This window comes from Vipera ursinii (genome assembly GCF_947247035.1).
Source record: "Vipera ursinii genome assembly, chromosome: Z".
Classification (NCBI taxonomy): domain Eukaryota; kingdom Metazoa; phylum Chordata; class Lepidosauria; order Squamata; family Viperidae; genus Vipera; species Vipera ursinii.
The window spans coordinates 125,653,304-125,672,234 of NC_139517.1; the positions used below are offsets into that span (position 1 = coordinate 125,653,304).

Below are 18,931 nucleotides of genomic sequence, written 5' to 3' on the forward strand. Positions count from 1 at the left end.
ATGCAGAAGCCAAACCAACACCCGTCAATCACTAAGGTCACCCTTCCATTTTCAACCCCAATCAATGAATCACAACAATAATCCATTTTTCCAACACTGGAAAAAAACACACGTATACTCCCCAGAGCTACAAAGCTATTAATAACTCTATACAAATTTAATAAAATAAATAAAATAAAAATAAATAGATATTTCTGAATATATTAATTCCTGGAAAATAAGCTGTTTACTTCCCCCTTTAATCCCAAAATCATAATCCCAAATGGCAAACCTTTTCTCAATTCACCCAAAATGTAGACTGGAATCATCAGTAAACCCTGAACCTGGAGTGTAGAAAATATAGGGGTGGGTGGGTAGAAATAACATTTTTGCTAATTCTTCCCAACAGATGACTGCATGTCACAGAGCTATGAAGACTGATTTCTTGCGGAATTCCCAGAAATAAGTTCTGAGAATCACAGTGGAACTGAGTTACAACTATCCACGCACAGGATGATGCTGTTTGTGAAATTAAATGGTTAGTAACCTGGTTGTTAAATGAATCTGGCTTCCCCCATTGACTTTGCTTGTCAGAAGATTTACAAAAGGGGATTCACGTGACCCCTGGGACGCTGCAATGATCATAAATATGAACCAGTTGCCAAGCATCTGAATTCTGATCATACGAACATGGAGATTCTGCAAAAGCCGTGTGAAAAACAGACACGTCACTTTTTACAGTTTCACTGTAGCCTAGAACGGTCGCTAAATGAACTGTTGTAAATCAAGGACTACCTGTATTTCATCAAAAACCAGTTTGGGAAGGACGGGGGAAAAAAGAGGAAGGCTTTGGGGAAATGTAAAAGAAATATCCTGTTCAAATTCAGATTTTTTTACTTTTTATTTAAAAAGCAAATCCCAACACATCAAAAACATTTCTTTTGTTTCCTGCAAAAAAAGAGCTTGTAACTCCAAAAGGGATCACCGCCTGCAATCCAGCCAGTTTATCCTCAAGAAATCCCAAGATTGTGAACTTGAGAACACCATGGAATAAGGCAATGCTAGACTACAGTGTGGAAATGCCACGAGGTCACCCCAAGATTTTGGATCAGTAGAAAAAGCGGTGATCGTAACCTGAAAAAATGCATCTAATTATTTCCAGCGTCCACAATGGTTTAGTTTCACCTCATCTGCACATCAAGCAGATTCATGCATTATTCATTTTGCTGGACCAAAGCAAAATGTTGCCGAGTTGTGGCTGCTGTACTGAGCCGCCTCAGAACAGCCCAGAGGCCGATTGGGCCCAGGACCTATTTTGAGCGTTCTGTGTGATACGGCAGCTGATCCGATGCATCTGATGAACTTTCCAGTGGGGAAAAGACAGCGTCCTTTGCATTGGTCCTGAATGAATTAGCCATCTTTCCTGCAAGCTATGAAACAATGCAGCACTGCAATATTTTCATATTTATTATTATTAAATTTATGTGCTGGCCATCTTGTCCAGAGACGAATCTTGTCAGCAGATAAAGTTAAGTTTTACACCACACTGATTCTGGTTGTCTCTTTCTCTGCTTTTCTCTTTTTTCCCAATTCTGCAATATCTTTTTTTCCAGATGTGATAACCACAGCTGCATGCAATCTTCCGTATCTGTTCTAATGGGTGATTTATGTAAATGACCACCTACTGGTATACATATTCCTCGAGTTACAACAGTTCATTTAGTGATCATTCAAAGTTATAATAGCACTGGGGGGAAAAGTGACTTATGGACCATTTTCCAAGCTTTTATGACCATTGCCGCATCCCCATGGTCATGTGATCAAAATTCAGATGCTTGGAAACTGGCATGTACTTATAACAGTTGCAGAGTCCTGGGGTCACACGATCCCCTTTTGCTACTTTCTGAGGAGCAAACTCAATAGAGAAACCAGATTCACTTAACCATGTCACTAAATTTAACATCTGCAAGTGATTCATTTTACAATTGAGGCAAGCAAAGTCGTAAAGTGGGACAAAACTCACTTAACAAATGTCTCACTCAGCAACATTCATTCTGGGCTCAAATGTGATCGTCATTCGAGGACTAGCTGTATTTCCTTTGATTTTTCAATTGTTCCCAGAGGACTTTTAGCAAGTTCTAAGTTTGTTTTATTAACAGCATACACAGGTTGGATATTTGCTTTCAGCTGATATTTTCATGCCAAGTTCTGTTTCCTGATCAGCTTGTAAACAAATCAACGCTGAGCAGCCAGCTTTGCCCTTCCCATTAACCTACCTTTTCACGTTAAAACCAAGGAGTCAACAAACTATGGTTTCTTTAACCAGAGTTGAATGCAAAAGGTAGGGTAGCGTGGTTACCTATCACATGAAACTGAAACAAACTTGGCCTTCCGGTCTTGTATCTCTGGCATAGTTGAACGATACACACTTTGACCTACAAATTTATTTATCACAGATATCTGCAGCAGTTGACTAAAAAAGCAAGGAAAAAAAATATCTGGTGCTTCTTCAGAATTCCAGTATTATTCCCACCCCACCCTCAAGCCCAGAGCTGGCAAACCAATCATTATGATACAGAAAAAAACTAAATATTACTGCTGCTTCCCTTTGTTTCATCATTCAGGGAATTATTTTCTCAGCATTGCAAACCTACAAGTAAAACAGATGTATTTTGGTTTTTTTTAATCACTCCATCAAATAAAATAAAATAAAATAATAAGTCCAGTAAAATATTTTTCTTGGCACAGGTTGATTTCCAAGCAGTCCTCAAATTGGCCAATTTTTATATATATATATATGGAGAGAGTGGCCTGGAACAGCTTGAATTTGTTTTTTTTTGGAGAGAAGATCGTAATTTATTATTTCTCTCTTCCAAAACAGGAAGAACCTTACCTGAGGCTTCAGCATCCAAAATAAAAGCAAATTCTCCGTGCAAAAACTCTGCTGCGATCAACATCTGTCTTTTGCAGGGCCCAAAATCTTGGGTTGCCAACTTTTTAACTCTCTGCAGCAGAGATATTATTTAAAAGGCGCAGCTTACTTTATTTTTCCTCCCAGCTCTGATGCTAACCTCTTCCATTACAAAGACAGGGATGAATTATTTGGAGAGGGAGAAGGAATGGAGAGAAATAATAAGCCAAGGAAAGTTTTTCCGGGCGTGAGGAAAATCACAAGGGATTCGCCAACATGTCCATCCACCCAGAGGTTTCTGAAGCACAGCTTCTTCCACTAGTCTCGAATGAGGAGCTTCCCTCTCGGCCGGTCGTGTGAAATGCAAGAAAGATGGGCAGGAGTGGAAAGGGTGAACCATTTTACACAACCACAATGCAAAATCTGCGCACTGAAGGATCCGGCAACGAAGCGGGGGGAAAAAGAAGGGTGAAAGAGACCGCGCGATGCGACTTGGAAGAAAAGGGTTTGAGCGGAGTTAACACTTCCCCAGGATTAAGCCTGAGATTTCACAACGAGCCACGGATCCATCCAGGCTTACCTTTCCTTCGTTCTTTTTTCTTTCTGGCAGGAAAACCGCCAAGCTGCAGAGTTCCTCCTCCTTCGCTTCCTTCAGCTGCGCGGGGACTCCGTGTCCCGTAAGCAAAAACTCGGGACCGGGGATGATGGGGCGCGGAATCCAATAAAAAAAAAGGCCCCCTTCCCTTCCCCTGGCAGAGGCAAATGGGGGCGGGGGAGGAGGAAGAAGAGGAGGAGGAGGAGGAGAAGGGGAGGGGGCTACTGCCCCGCCAGAGTGGCACCGGGACGCGTTTCCTGGAAAGGGGTCTCTTCCTCCTCGCCGTCCAGGAGAAGAGAAAGGAAAGTTTCCAGCTGTAAAACTCTTCCTAGGCTCACGGCAAAGGGGGTGTGGGTGGGGAAGGAGCAAATGCCCTAGTTTCCTGCTTTCCAAAAAAAAAAAAAAGGAATTGCAAAGGAGGCGAGGGACAGAAAAGGGGGTAAGTGTGTGTGTGTGTGTGTGAGAGAGGAGAGACAGGAGTTAGGAAGCGGAAAAAAAATGTTGCAGAGAAAAAGAAACAAGGGAAAAAAAACTTTCCGTCCAGCGCAGCTGCAGAGCGCGGAGCGCAGAAGGAAGGGGGACCAGGGCAGCAGGAAAGGATGACGTCAAAGGAGGCGGCAGCCAATGGGCGCCCAGCACGCTTTGGCATTGCCTTCGGAGGCTGCAATTCGCGCTTGGGCGGCCGGCGGGGTGGACTGGGGACCACGAGGAGGAGGAGGATCGGGGATCAGCCCTCCTAGCCAGGTTTTGGCTGTGGCGGGGGAAAAAAAGAGAGGTCGATCTGCCCTCCTCTGGGTTCAAGAGGATTCCGAAGGAAAAGGGAATGAGTTGATTCGGATTAAAGGCTGGCTGTGGGCAAGAGTCCATCCGGAGTGAAAGTGGAGGGATGCTGATTGGGAAATAAGAAAATAATCTCAGACAGCCAGTGCTGTTTTTCCCACGTCTGTTGGCACAGCCGGTCTCCAGCAGATCTTCAGCTGGGGAGAGCATGCCTGCTAATAAACAGGTAGTCCTCAACTTATAACAGTTCATTTAGCGACTGTGTCAGCGGCACTGAAAAAAGTGACTCATGATCCTTTTTCACAATTACAGCCCTTGTAGCATCCTCATGGTCATGTGATCAAAATTTAGATGCTAGGCAATTGACTCATATTTATGACGGTCGCAGTGTCCCGTGGTCACTTTCTGACAAGCAAAGTCAATGGGGAAAGCCAGATTCACTTAACAGTTTTACTATCAACTGCCGTGATTCTCTTAACAACTGTGGCAAGAAAAGTTGAAAAATGGGGTGAACTCAACTTATGTTTCTCTTAGCCGCAGAAATTTTAGGCTCAACTGGGGGCCGTATTATGATCTATAAAGATAAGTACAAACAGAAATATTTATTATTTTCCACAGCAAAAGAGAGAGAGATGGTTAAATCGACTGCTTTCTTCACAGAAAAGAAAGTATCTAATTTGGAAATCACTTCTGGATTTTGTGCTTGTGATGGGAAAATAGTTTAATATCACTTTATAATGCCTTGCTGGGACCACACTTGGAATACTACATCCAGATTTGGTCGCCATGATGTAAAAAAATATGTTGAGACTCTAGAAAGAGTGCAGAGAAGAGCAGCAAACAAATGCCTGATTTATTGTTTTAATTTATTTTAGATTATTTTTTTACCCTGTCTATTCCTTTGTAAATACCTCAAGGTGGTGAATGTATCTAATACTACTCCCTTCTCCAATTTTGTCTACCACACCAATCCTGTGAGGTGGGCTGGGCTGAAAGAATGGGACTGACCCCCAAAACATCCAGCTGTTTTCATGCCTTAAAAGAGAGACTAGATTAGAACACCGTCTCCCAATGTTTGGCTTCCTTTTTTCAGCTGTTCCTCTGCCATCTCAAAGTCCCCGTTCTTCTCCTCATGTTTCCTCTTGACTACTATACTGACTAACAAATTCTAAATGTTTATGTAATTTTTATTTCTTTGTTTTAAGTTACGGGTTATCTTCAAGGGGGAAAATGTATCATGCAAATGGAAGCTCGTATTTAAAAGATTGTAAAGAAATGGTGCCTGGAGGAACATTGTCCATGGGGTCGCGATGGGTCGGACACGACTTCGCAACTAACAACAACAACAAAATAAATGATAAAAGCCATCATTATCATCATGAACTCAATTTAAACACTTAAATAGCCATATCCTAAAATAGCTGAACACTAAAATAGTTTAGCTAAAAAAATCTTGGTTAATTGACAAATTTACAATATCGTATAGCTAATATAAACTATTAAAAAGCACTCTGACATTTCATACCAGATTTGTGTCCAAAACATCTCTATGGAATACTTGATTAACCCAATTGGAATCAATAAAAGGAGAATGTAGGAACTATAGATAACAAGAATTTTACAAAGAGAATGCTGTAAATTGTAGGTAGATAAAGTGAATCAAGGAACAATATAAACTACAATGCAAATTTGAGATGTCACATAATTACATATTAAACATTTTAGTATTAAAATGGTTTCCAAATGAAATTATTTTAACTGAACTCAGCATCCTGTGAATGCTGGGTATTTAAATACAGGTAGTGCTGGACTTACGACCACATTTGAACCCAAAATTTATATTGCTAAGTGAGACAGTCATTAAGTGGGTTTTGTCCCATTTTACAACCTTTCTTGCCACTGTGAATCACTGCAGTTGTTAAGTTAGTGTTATGGTTGTTAAGTGAATCTAGCTTCTCCATTGACTTTGGTTCTCAGAAGGTCACAGAAGGGGATCACCTGACCCCGGGACGCTGCATCCGTCATAAATACAAACTAGCTGCCAAAGTGCCCGAATTTTGATCACGTGACCATAGGAATACTGCAACAGGCGTTAAGTATGAGAAATGGTCGTAAGCAGGGCTTTTTTTCTCATAGAACGCTCAGAACGGAGTTCCGGCACCTTTTTTGGATGGAACCTTGTAGGGTAGGCAAGGCGGGTTATATGACATGTGTGAGTTCCGGCACCTTTTTCTTTTACAAAAAAAGCACTGGTCATAAGTCACTTTTTTCAGTGCTGTTGTAACTTTGAATCGTCACTAAACGAACTTGTAAATCAAGGACTACCTATATTTGCTTTAGGGTGACATACTTTGTCGACTACAGTTAAAGAGCAATCCATTCCGCCTGTTTTTTCTTGAAAACCACTTTAAGAGATAACGAGGAAAAAGTCATCCAACAGAGGGAAATAGAATATCAACCAGTTTTTTTTAAAAAACTTGAGCCCATTACTGATAGTGTCTGTGCAAATATGGCTTTCAAAACACGAAAACTAAAAAACCCTACTTTTGTCTTCATTTTGGAGCAGTGTTTTTCCATCTCAGGGCCTTTAAGATGTATGGACTTCAACTCCCAGAATTCCAAAGCCAACATGCATGGACTTCAACTCCCAGAATAACAAAAACTCTGAGAATTGAAGTCCATGCATGTAGGAGGGGAATTCTGGGAGTTGACGTCCATGTGTGTTTGCCAGGGAATTCTGGGACTCAAAATCCACACATCTTAAAGTCTCTAAGATTTAAAAACACTGTTTTAGGAGATATATTTCCTGTGCTCCAGATTTTGCAGCTCTACTATTAACGGGGGCTACTTTCTTGGGGATATCTGGGCAGAAGTTGTCACCCCAAAGAAAGAGGAATCAAAGAAGCATTGTTACATAATGCACAGATCCTCAGAAATGTGAAAAGGAGGGAGTGAATACAGATAGTCCTTGGTTAACAACCATGACTGAGGCCAACATTTCTGTTGCTAAGCAACAAAAATGTTAAGTGAGTTTTCCCCCCATTTTATGATATTTCTTAACCATGCTTGTTAAGTGAATCACTGCAGTTGTTAAGTTAATAAGTTAAGTGATTTTGGCTTTGCCATTACTTTGCTTGTCAGAAGGTCACAAAAGTTGATCACGTGACCCTGAGACACTGCAACCGTCATAAATATGAGTCAGTTGCCAAGTGTCCGAATTTTAATTGCGTGACCAAGGGATGCTGCAACGGTTGTAAGTGTGAAAAACGATCATAAGTTTCAGGATGTTGAAATTTCTTTTCCCAGTTAGTTGGCAACTGCTGCTATGTTTTTAACCGGCAGCTTTCATCTTTTTAGCTTCTTGCTGTTCTTCCAAGTCAAGATCCTGATATTTCCATTCTTGCCATCACTGCTGGAGTATTTTATGATTTGATCCAGAGATTTATTTTTAATATATTTAATATATATATATATATATATATGATATAAATTGTATTTAAAGTTTTAAAAAGAAGATTAAAAACTAACAAAAGCCAATGCAAAATAAAAAAAGAGGAACGAGAGGGGAGAAAAAAAAAAAGTAAAATAGAAAGAAACTTCCAATTTTCCTTGCAGCAAGAAACTAAGTAATTAAAAAAAAGGGACTTCTTCTTGTAAGCAGAGTAAGTGATAATTTTTGTATATAATATGTTTGAAATAGGACGCGGTGGCTCAGTGGGTTAGGACGCTGAGCTTGTCGATCAGAAGGTCGGCAGTTTGGCGTCGAATCCCGAGTGCCGCATAACAGAGTGAGCGCCTGTTACTCATCCCAGCTTCTGCCAACCTAGCAGTTCGAAAGCACGTAAAAATGCAAGTAGAAAAATAGGGACCATTACGGTGGGAAGGTAACAGCGTTCCGTGCGCCTTTGGCGTCTAGTCATGCCGGCCACATGACCACGGAGACGTCCTCGGACAAGCGCTGGCTCTTTGGCTTTGAAACGGAGATGAGCACCGGCCCCTAGAGTCGGAAACGACTAGCACGCGTGTGTGGGGGAACCTTTACCTTTACCTATGTTTTAAATGTGTGTTATTTTTTTAAAATGTGTGTTATGTAAGTAACACTTGAGAGCAAGCAACTAAATTTCATTTTTAATGTCTGCTGTTGTGCCCACAGGAAAAAATGACAATAAAGACCAAATTTTATAATCATGAGTTTAATATACATACACTGAACTTTTTAACTGTGAAATAACTTTGCTGTCAGACACTCCACTCTATCTAGTGTTCAGTCTGCAGAGATATATATACATATAACTCGTGTTTCCTTTCCTGCTGCTTTGGTAGAATTATTTTTCCGGTATTATTTCAGATCTGTATTAGCAGAGAAAACACATTGGGTTTGTGTGCCTCTGATAGCCTCGTCTCATTCTGCCACAGCCCACTGATCTTCTCTCCCACTTCTACAGTTTCAGGCTAAATTAGAAATGAGAATTTGTAAAAAAAATCATTTTGCAAAAAAACAATGGTGACTTCCTCTGACTGCATTTGCACTAAATTGCGATTTATTTGCAGGGGCCTAGCTAGGGCTTCTCTTCACCCAAGGAAGACTGGGTGGCACCAGGAAACCTTTTATCTTTGGTTCTGGATGGGGTGGCACTGCCCCAAACAGACCTGGCACACAATCTGGGGGTCCTTCCGGGACCTGGAGCTCCTGCTTGAGGAGGAAGTCGCTTTGGCTAGGAAGGCTTTTGTGCAATTTTGGGTTGTGCATCTGGTGTGTCTGTTCCTGGCCAAGTGTGAGAAGGGAGACTTTGTTACAGGGAATTGTGCAGCCAGTGTCAAAATGAAGTCAGAGACGCAGACACAAACTTGTAATTTTATGCAGGCAAGATACAGGTAACCCTAGACTTACAACGGTTCATTTACTGACTGTTCAACAGCAGCATGAAAAAAGTGACTTATGTCCCGTTTTTCACAGTGACGATCTTTGCAGCATCCTCAAGATTATGTGATCAAAATTCAGACGCTTGGCAACTGGTTCATACTTATGACCGTGGCTGTGTCCCAAGGTCGTGGGATTCCCCTTTTGCGACCTTCTGACAAGCAAAGTTGATGGGGAAGCCAGATTCACTTAACAAATGGGTTACTAACTTAACAACTGCAGCAGTTTGCGAGAGGTTGTAAAATGGGGCAAAACAGATGTCTCATTTAACAACATAAATTTTGGGCTCAGTTGTGGTCATAAGTTGAGGCACATCACTACATTATGAGGTAAATTGTGAGGTAAATCATAGAACCGCATACAGAGCAAACAGAAGAAAAAGGCAGGGAAAAGGGAAACTCCCCCTTCTCACCCAACAACCAATCATAACGTAGATTGCCTCATGCAGGAGCCAGCACTCTCCAATCAATCAACTACAACTGTGCATTCTGGACCCATTATATACTTTATTGTTCAACTCAGCTTCCTAAGATGGCGGACGTGCTTGATCGAGCTCCGTGAGCTCTGTGAGTTCCAGTTACGAGGCGGCCCTCTGGAGCCCCTCAGGAGCCTTCGGGCTGTCTGAGATGTGGATTGGGGGACGGGGCAGCTAGTGGCTGACGAAACGGGCAGAGAACAGTCGGTAGCCTGCGATCCCTTCCATCTGTTCGCCTTTGTTTGCCTTTTGCCTTCTGCCGCTTGCCGCTTGCCTTTTCGGGCTGCCCTCAGCTGTTCGTGGCTGCCTTCTCCGGACCGCCCTCAGCTGTTCGTGGCCTCCGGCGTTCCCTATTGTTCCCTGCTGTTCCGGACCGGTTTGGGCTGCTTGGTGTTCCCAGGCTGTTCCTGGTCGGTGAGGAGGACGAGGAGGACGCTTGCGGGTTCGTTCGGGTGGCAATGATGGCGGCGGCGGCGTGGGCGGCGGCCTCGGCGCTGGCGGCGGCAGTTTCTCGGGCCGTGCTCGGTGGCGGCGTTTCCTACTTCCCCGGGCTGTTTCGGGCCGCCTTTAACATCTTCGGGCTGCCTTTGGTTGCTGAGAGAGACGTCTGTGGGTCCGACTTGGCGGCGGCGATGGCGGCGGCGGCGTGGGTGTTGGCGTTGCCGCTGGTAGCGGCATCCCTTGGGGCCGCATTCGACGGCGGAGATGGCCTGCATCCGGCGACGACGACGACGGCAGCAGTGGGCCCTGGCCGTTCTCAGCGACCAGCACTAAGCGGTGGCATTCCTGGGGCCTCCTGGCCCGAGTGGCAACATTTGATCTGTTTTTGGGCCACTTCGGCGGCATCAGCGTTTTTTGGCCTATTCGGGCCGCTTGTGGAGGCCGGTGATTGGCTGCGATGTTTCTCGGGCTCTTGGCCCCTCTCGCCGGCGGTGGTGCTTCCATCTGACCCCAAACTGCATCAGGCTGCTTTTAGTGACGCTATCGTCCTCGGGCCGTTTTGGCGGCGGAGAGGGCGATTGAGAGTTATCCTAGCGGCGATGATGTTTGCTGTGCTGCCTCGGACCGCTTGTGTTGGCAATGGCGTCTTTGGACCGCTTCAATGGAGCAACAGGCGGTCTTTATACCGCTTTTGGACCGTTTTAACGGCGGTGACGCTTTTAGACCATTTCTTCCATTTTGGCCCGTCTATCCTTCTGCCTGAATATATAACTTTGTCTGCCTCCCCCTCTCCCCTTTGGATTTGGTCGGTCCTGGGTACCAGCCATGGTGGGAGAGTGGCTGACTTTTACATCTGCAGCCCCATAGAGGTGGGAGCTCTATGGGGCATGCCTACCCAGAGTATATCTTTGACCACCCCCAGGTACAGAGTTGCAACCTGCTGTGAGAGGGCGGGGGTGACCTGTTTACTGGGGCACCCAGCTAAGTGGCAGTGTGGCTGGGTGTGGATCCAGATATTTTCTTTTCCGGCCTTCGACACTCCTATGGACATGATCATCTACGGGACTGCCTATTCTGGACTTGCTGGACTAACATGCGACAATATACTAGCACGGACTTGCTCGCCCTCAGGGGTGCCCCCCTCGCCTGGGTGCGACCCGCCTCTTTAAATTCTAACCTCGATGAAGGGCCCGAGTCTTGGGTCTCTGAGAGATGGCTGGGCAGGGGCAGGGGCCGTCAACATAAATTTAATAAGAGGCCCCTGATTATGTTCTTATCAAAAAATTTTACGGGGTTGGGGAGAGGGGTGGGAGATAGGGGTTGTCTGGCTTTGGGGGGCGGCCAATCAACCATAGTTCGGGCCAGACTTGGGTCTGACCGCGCGGGGGGAGAACGAGGGGTCGTTGTCTCCGGGGCTCATGAGCGGGTTGTGGGATTACCAATTCCCACGACGGGGAATGGCAGCAGGCGGATAGACAGGGGGCCATATCGTTACCGGGAGGGCCGTCTCCGCTATTTGCAAGCGGTGGGGCGCTCCGACCCTCTGCTTCTTTCCCGAGGTTCCGGGAGCGTGGATGTGCAGCCTCCTGAGCTCCGGCTGGTGTACCTGAATGCCAGGTCCGTGGTTAACAAAGCTCCCCTTGTTAGGGATTTAGTTGAGGGTGAGCATGCGGACCTGGCCTGCATCACGGAGACTTGGTTGGGCCCAGAGGGTGGGGTCCCTTTGGTTGACCTTTGCCCACCAGGCTTCCGGGTGCTACACCAGCCTCGAGCTCAGGGTAGGGGTGGGGGTGTGGCGGTGATCATTAGGGAGACCTTATGTCCGCGGGAGACCACCGTTCCTCAGATAGTCGGGTGTGAGTCTCTCTTTATGAGATTTGGCTCTGGGGCGCAGTTGGGCTTGCTGCTCGTGTACATTTCGCCTAGTCGCGTAGCGGCAGCCCTGCCCGAGCTGCTCGATATCCTCTCGGGGTTGGTGGTTGAGTTCCCCAAACTTATAGTTTTGGGAGACGTCAACCTACCATCCCTGGGAGGTTCATCTGAGCTTGCTCGGGAGTTCATGGCTTCCATGACGGCCATGGACCTGACGCAGGTAATTTCTGAGCCAACTCATGAGGGAGGCCACACCCTTGACCTGATTTTCTTATCTGGACGGTGGTTGGATGATCTTGGTGGGGGCTTTCCATTTATTATGCCCCTGTCATGGACCGATCATCACCTCCTGCGGCTGGTCTTCCATTTTGCCACCCCCCGCCGTGGGGGTACGGAGCCAACTAGATGGTACCGCCCCAGACGCCTAATGGATCCTGATAGATTCCAAGCGGCGCTGGGGTCCCCACCTGCCTCCATTGCTCACAGCTCGGCGGATGCCTTAGTGGAAGCCTGGGAAAGGGCAGCCACTGAGGCACTCGACCGGGTTGTACCCTTGCGGCCCCTGACCCGGCGCAGATCCCAGCGAGCTCCATGGTTCTCCGCGGAGCTCCGGGAGATGAAGCGTCGGAAACGGGGCCTAGAGAGCTGCTGGAGGTCCAGCCGATCTGAACCCGACCGATTGCGGTTAAGAACCTACATTAGGTCTTATCTCGCTGCGATGAGGGAGGCGAGGTGTAATTACTTCTCCACCCTCATCGCGTCCGCAGATAATCACCCGGCCGCCTTGTTTAGGGTGACTCGCTCCCTTCTTAATCAGGAGGTGAGGGAGGATCCCTTGCAGGGTCGTGCCGAGGAGTTTAGTCAACATCTGTCTGATAAAATCGCTCGGATTCGGACCGGTTTGGACTCCAGCTGGGCAGAGTCTGGCGATCAGGACGCAGGCGGTCTTGTCAATGTTATCTGGGAGGAGTTTGATTCTGTGACCCCTGATGAAGTGGACAGGATTATGGGGAAGCTGAGTTCCACCACATGTTTATTGGATCCGTGCCCTTCTTGGCTGGTTTATGCAGCTAGGGAGAGGACACGAGGCTGGCTCCAGGCGGTTATATCTGCTTCTTTGAGCGAGGGTTATTTCCCCACCATCTTGAAGGAGGCGGTGGTGAGACCTCTCCTCAAGAAGCCTGCCTTGGACCCAGCTGTATTGAACAACTTTCGTCCAGTCTCCAACCTTCGCTTTCTTGCGAAGGTTGTTGAGAGTGTGGTGGCGCATCAGCTCCCTCTGGTCCTGGATGAAGCGGATTATCTGGACCCTTACCAATCGGGTTTCAGGCCCGGGCACAGCACGGAGACGGCATTGGTCGCTCTGGTGAATGATCTCTGGAGGGCTCGGGATAGGGGATATTCCTCTGTCCTAGTCCTATTAGACCTCTCGGCGGCTTTCGATACCATCGACCATGGTATCCTGCTGCGGCGTCTCAGGGGATTGGGAGTGGGAGGCACGGTTTTTCAGTGGTTCTCCTCCTATCTCCTGGGACGCTCGCAGTCGGTGTTGGCAGGGGGGCAGAGGTCGACCCCTAGGACTCTCGCTTGTGGAGTTCCTCAGGGGTCGGTCCTCTTGCCTCTCCTGTTCAACATCTATATGAAACCGCTGGGTGAGATCATTCGTGGTTTTGGAGTTGGGTATCATCAATATGCTGATGATACCCAACTTTTTATTTCGACCCCAAACCACCCCAGTGATGCCCTCGCTGTGATGTCCCGTTGCCTGGAGGCGGTCCGGGTCTGGATGGGGAGGAACAGACTTCAGCTCAACCCTGACAAGACTGAGTGGCTGTACATTCCGGCTTCCCGGGACACCTGGGATGTTCCATCTCTTTCTATGGGGGCTGAGCTTTTGCCCCCTGTGGATAGGGCTCGCAACTTGGGAGTCCTCCTAGATTCACGACTCACTTTGGAGGATCATATAGTGGCCGTGACTAGGGGGGCTTTTGCCCAGGTTCGCCTGGTGCGCCAGTTGCGGCCCTATCTGGACCGGGAGGCCTTATGTACGGTCACTCATGCGCTCGTGACCTCTCGCCTAGACTACTGTAATGCTCTCTACATGGGACTTCCCTTGAAGACTACTCGGAGGCTCCAACTGGTACAGAATGCGGCCGCTAGAGTTGTCTTGGGAGTTTCCCGGTACTCCCATGTTACACCTTTGCTCCGTGAGCTGCATTGGTTACCAGTTGTCTTCTGGGTAAGGTTCAAGGTTTTGGTTATGATCTTTAAGTCCCTACATGGCATGGGTCCGCGATACCTCGAGGACCACCTGCTGCCGGCGTCGACTCCCCTCCGCCCTGTGCGCGCCCACAGAGAGGGCCTCCTCAGGGTGCCTCCTGTCAAGGAATGTCGACTGGTGGCCCCCAGGGGGAGGGCCTTCTCTGTGGGTGCTCCGGCGTTATGGAACCAACTGCCGGTTGAGCTCCGGATGGCATCAGACCTCCGATCCTTCCGTCGCGGGTTGAAGACCCATTTATTTGAACTAGCGGGTCTGGCCTGATGGGGGTACATGGGTTTTTATAGGCTTGTTTTATTATTCTTGTTTTAACTTGGGCATTGATTTAATTGTCTTTTAATGTTTGTATTGTTATTTATATTTACGCCCTGTGAACCGCCCTGAGTCCCTCTGGGAGAAGGGCGGTATAAAAATCTCAATAAATTAAATTAAATTAAATTAAATTAAGTTACTAAATTAAATAGCTTAACATACTTGGTCATGGTCACTCACGCTTTAATCCCCTTTCACTTGAATTACTACTCTATGTAGGGCTGTTCCTGAGGGAGTGTTTGGAAGATTCAGTTCCTGCTGCATGAGCTACATTGGTCTCAGTGTGCTTCTGGATCCAATTCAAGATTTGGGTTGTCAACTTTAAAGCTTGTCATGGCTTAGGAATGGATTGCTTACAGGACTGTCTCTCTCAGATCATTTCTACCCATCCTATCTGGTCTAGTGGGACAGGCGTATCCTGGAACTCGTTCCTTCTAGCAGGAACTAGCAGCCAGAAGCAAGCATAAGAGATTGGGAAAGGAGAAAGGGCATTTCAGGCAGAATAACAAAGTTGAAAGGGACCTTGGAGGTCTTCTAGTTCAACCCCCTGCTCAAGCAGGAGACCTTATAGCAATAGCACTCAGACCTATATATCACTTTGTAATGCTTTACAACCCTCTCAAAGGGTTTTACACAGTCAGCATGTTGCCCCCAACAATCTGGGTCCTCATTTAGATTCAGATAGATAGATAGATAGATAGATAGATAGATAGATAGATAGATAGATAGATGATAGATAGATAGCAATAGCACTTAGACTTATATACCACTTCATAGTGCTTCACAGTCAGCCTATTATCCAACAATCTGGATCCTCATTTTACTGACCTCAGAAGGATGGAAGGTTGAGTCAACCTTGAGCCCCATCAAGATCAAATGATTTTCACCTCATTTTACGAGAAAACTCAAACTTGAGGAGTCTTGGTGCTCTCTGAGCTTGGTGGTTTTCTTGCAGACATTTTAGGGACTAGCACTGATCTGGTTACTTAGCTTGGGTAACGAAACATCTGCAAGAAAGCCACCAAGTTCAGAGAGCTCTTACGACCCCACAGTTCTACCCTGAGCTACAAATACTCTCCTTTATCAAACCCAAGCTTGTAAATGCTGCACCACCAGACTTTCTTCCCCAAATTGAGAAACGGTTTGCATAGCAGGATGGCTTGTTTGCAAAAGGTGGGTCTGCCATTTTTATGTGCACCACAGGTTTGGATGCTTTATAGCTGGAGTGGTGACTTTCGTACCGTTTTGCAACCGTCTCTTTCCTTCTTCCACCTCCTCCATTGGCTGCCTTTTCTTTTCTTTTGTGTGACACACAACACAGAGACAATCTCTGGCCTTGTGTTCCCATTGGTCCCACATGAAAGCCGGACTGCCCACACAGTCCCTTGGCCATGTTTTGGCCTCTTGCTTTCCAACTACAGCGAGTCTTATTTTACCTCCATCACGGAAGTGGGAGCATATGGTTTCAGAGATAAGAGCTTTATGCTGGCTCTGTTGAGCTTCCTAGCTACTTTCCACACTGACCCATTTATAAATGGAGCAGTGCGTAAGTTGGCCTGTCAGATTGTGATTGTTGCTGTGATTTTTCCGTCTCCTGATTTAGTCCCTTCCCCCCCTGCCCCTCTCTGTCCCTTTTGCAAAGAAGAAACAGCCAATTTCCTACAGGAAGATGGCTTTTGAGCAAGGAAGCAGATCGTAGGACATTGGCTGGCTTCACGTGCTTAAATTTAGAGAAATTCTAAATTGGTTTTAGCTCCACATATGGTGCAACAAATAATAATTTTGAAGGCTACAGACTTGACTCACTCAGCAACTGTCTACTTTAGCAACAGAAATATTGGTTTTTGATCATAATTTGAAAACTACCTGCATGTAAGTGAAGTAGGACTATCAGCAGAACTATAGATCACCCCTAGATGCCACTAATCGGACAACAAAAACAAAGACTTTTTTGCCCCCAACAGTCATCTTAGGTTTTTTGCAGCCCAACGATTCTCAAATTTGGTTTCTGAGTTGCAAATCAATATGCTACTCTTGAATAAGGCAGGCTTTTATTTAGAAGGGTGAAAGATGTTAAGGCTGACCTGGGCTTGTAGCTAAGAGGGTTAAGGAAATCCCACGAGAGATTCCAAGACTAGACTCCAGGAAAAGACAATATGGATACCATAACCAGCAGTTAAGTGTTTAGGTTTTTGGTCAGTGCACAGGATATCTGTAGAATATGGTGAAAATAATCAAGATGGCAGCCATTGTGTGTGACTGAAACTCCACCCATTGCACATAAAAATGGGGGAAGCTTGGATCATATCATCATGGCTGTCATCTTAACTTTTTTGACCACACAGTGGCAGCTCATTTGAGCTCAGTTTCACCTTCAACCTGGTTGGTTATTGTGTACAGCGATGGCAATAGCACTTAGACTTATGTACCGCTTCACAGTGCTTTTACAGCCCTCTCTAGACAGTTTACAAAGTCAGCCTATTGCCCCCCAACAATCTGGGTTGGAAGGCTGAGTTAACCTTGAGCCGCTGAGGATCGAACTGCTGGCAGTCGGCAGTCATCAGAATTCGCCAGCAATGCTGCATTCTAACCACTATGCCACCATGGCTCTATATAAATATAATATAATTGATACATAAAAGATGTAGCAATATAAAAGATTGGTGTTGTTTGGGTCACATGAGTGGACATATCTCCACCAAAGCACTTTCAGATTTCAGTGTTATCTGTATACTTTTTAAAAAAATGAATATATTCACACCACATCTCTACTCTCCTTTCTTCGCACCTCTGGATAACTTGTTAGGATATTTAATTTAGTAGCTCGAACAGTAAAGTGTACAATGGGCGAGAACACACAGTTGTAGTTGATTGGTTGGAGAGTGCTGGCTCCTGTATGAGGCAATCTACCTATGATTGGTTGCTGGGTGTAAAGGGGGAGTTTCCCTTTTTCTTGCCTTTTTCTTCTGTGTGCTCTGTACACAGTTTAGATTTACCTCATGATGTCCCTTTGTACCTGATTATTTTGCCTGCTGTGAATGTGAACGTTAAATATATTTATTTATATAAAGCTACAAGTTTATGTCAGCGCCTCACACTGTCCCATTTTTGAACACAATGCAGGAATCTCCTCAAGCAGTGTTTTTTTACCTTGGCAACTTTAAGATGTGTGGACTTCAACTCCCATAATTCCCCAACCAGGACTTACTGTGGTATTCTGGGAATTAAAATCCGAACTCCTTAAACTTGCCAAGTTCAAAAAATTCTGTTCTAGAGCTTCTGAATATTTTGCTCTATTGTGTGCTCAATTTCTTTCCAGTGCAACAGGATTCTTCTAGAACATTCTGTTTATCTTCTTAGTCTAGTTGACAGACCTGGGGTCTGGTCTCCCATCCCAACAGATGCAATCCAGCCAAGCGCTGAGTAGGGGCATTCCTCCACTTATTACCACAGCTGAGCTGCAAATTTCTGTTGCTAAGTGAAACATTTGTTAAATGGGTTTTGCCCCATTTCTTGCCACAGCTGTCAAGTGAATCACTGCAGAAGTTAGCAACATGATGGTTAAGTGAATCCGGCTCCCCCCCCCATTGACTTTGCATGTCAGAAGATGGCAAAAGGGGATCACATGACCTGGGGACATTGCAAGCGTCATAAATATGAGTTAGTTGCCAAGCATCTGAATTTTGATCATGTGACCATGGAGTTGCTACAATGATCGTAAGGGTGAAAAACAGTCATAAGCCTGTTTTTTCAGTGTCATTGTAACTTTCACTAAACCATGGGTGTCAAACTGCCAGCCCATGGGCAGGATGTGTCATGCTGAAATCACGCCACCCCATTGCCGGCAATGGAAAAAAGTCGTCATGTGACATTGTGAGATAGACACCTCTACACTAAGTCTAGGCTACCTATATTCCTTCATCTGCTTTTGAGCAAGATAGAAATGGCTCGTTTGCCACCTACAGGATTATTGAAAATAAGCAGGATACTGAATCCATCCTTAGTGAGAAGGGCGTCTGATATTTCAGCACTATCTAAAACTGTAATAGAAGGTAAATTAAGTAGACAATTCAGATGCATTACAGATATTCCTCAACTTATGACCATTTAGCAACAGTCTGAAGTTTCGACGACCGTGCTGGAAGTGTCTTACAACTTGTCCTCAAACTGACAACTGCTGCACTTAGGGTCAGCCACAAAAAATTACTGTAAATGCCTATACACCAGTGTTTTTCAACCACTGTTCCGCGGCACACTAGTGTGCCGTGAGATGTTGCCTGGTGTGCCGTGGGAAGAATTGAAAAAACACTGACCTAGGAGACAGCGGTGAGAGGAGGGGGAGGAGGAGGAGGAGGAGGAGGAGGAAC

At 45.8% G+C, this 18,931-nt stretch overlaps 1 protein-coding gene across 1 annotated transcript in view; it reads right to left on the reverse strand.

The window, feature by feature from the left end:
* Positions 1-3,883, reverse strand: part of LOC310648880 (mitogen-activated protein kinase kinase kinase 3-like) — a 111,389-nt gene extending 107,506 nt beyond the window's left edge. Inside the window, exon 1 of the mRNA XM_083376987.1 lies at positions 3,471-3,883. The gene's annotated coding sequence lies outside the window, so the exon portion shown is untranslated. The remainder of the gene's footprint in view (positions 1-3,470) is intronic.
* Between the last annotated feature and the right edge of the window lie 15,048 nt (positions 3,884-18,931).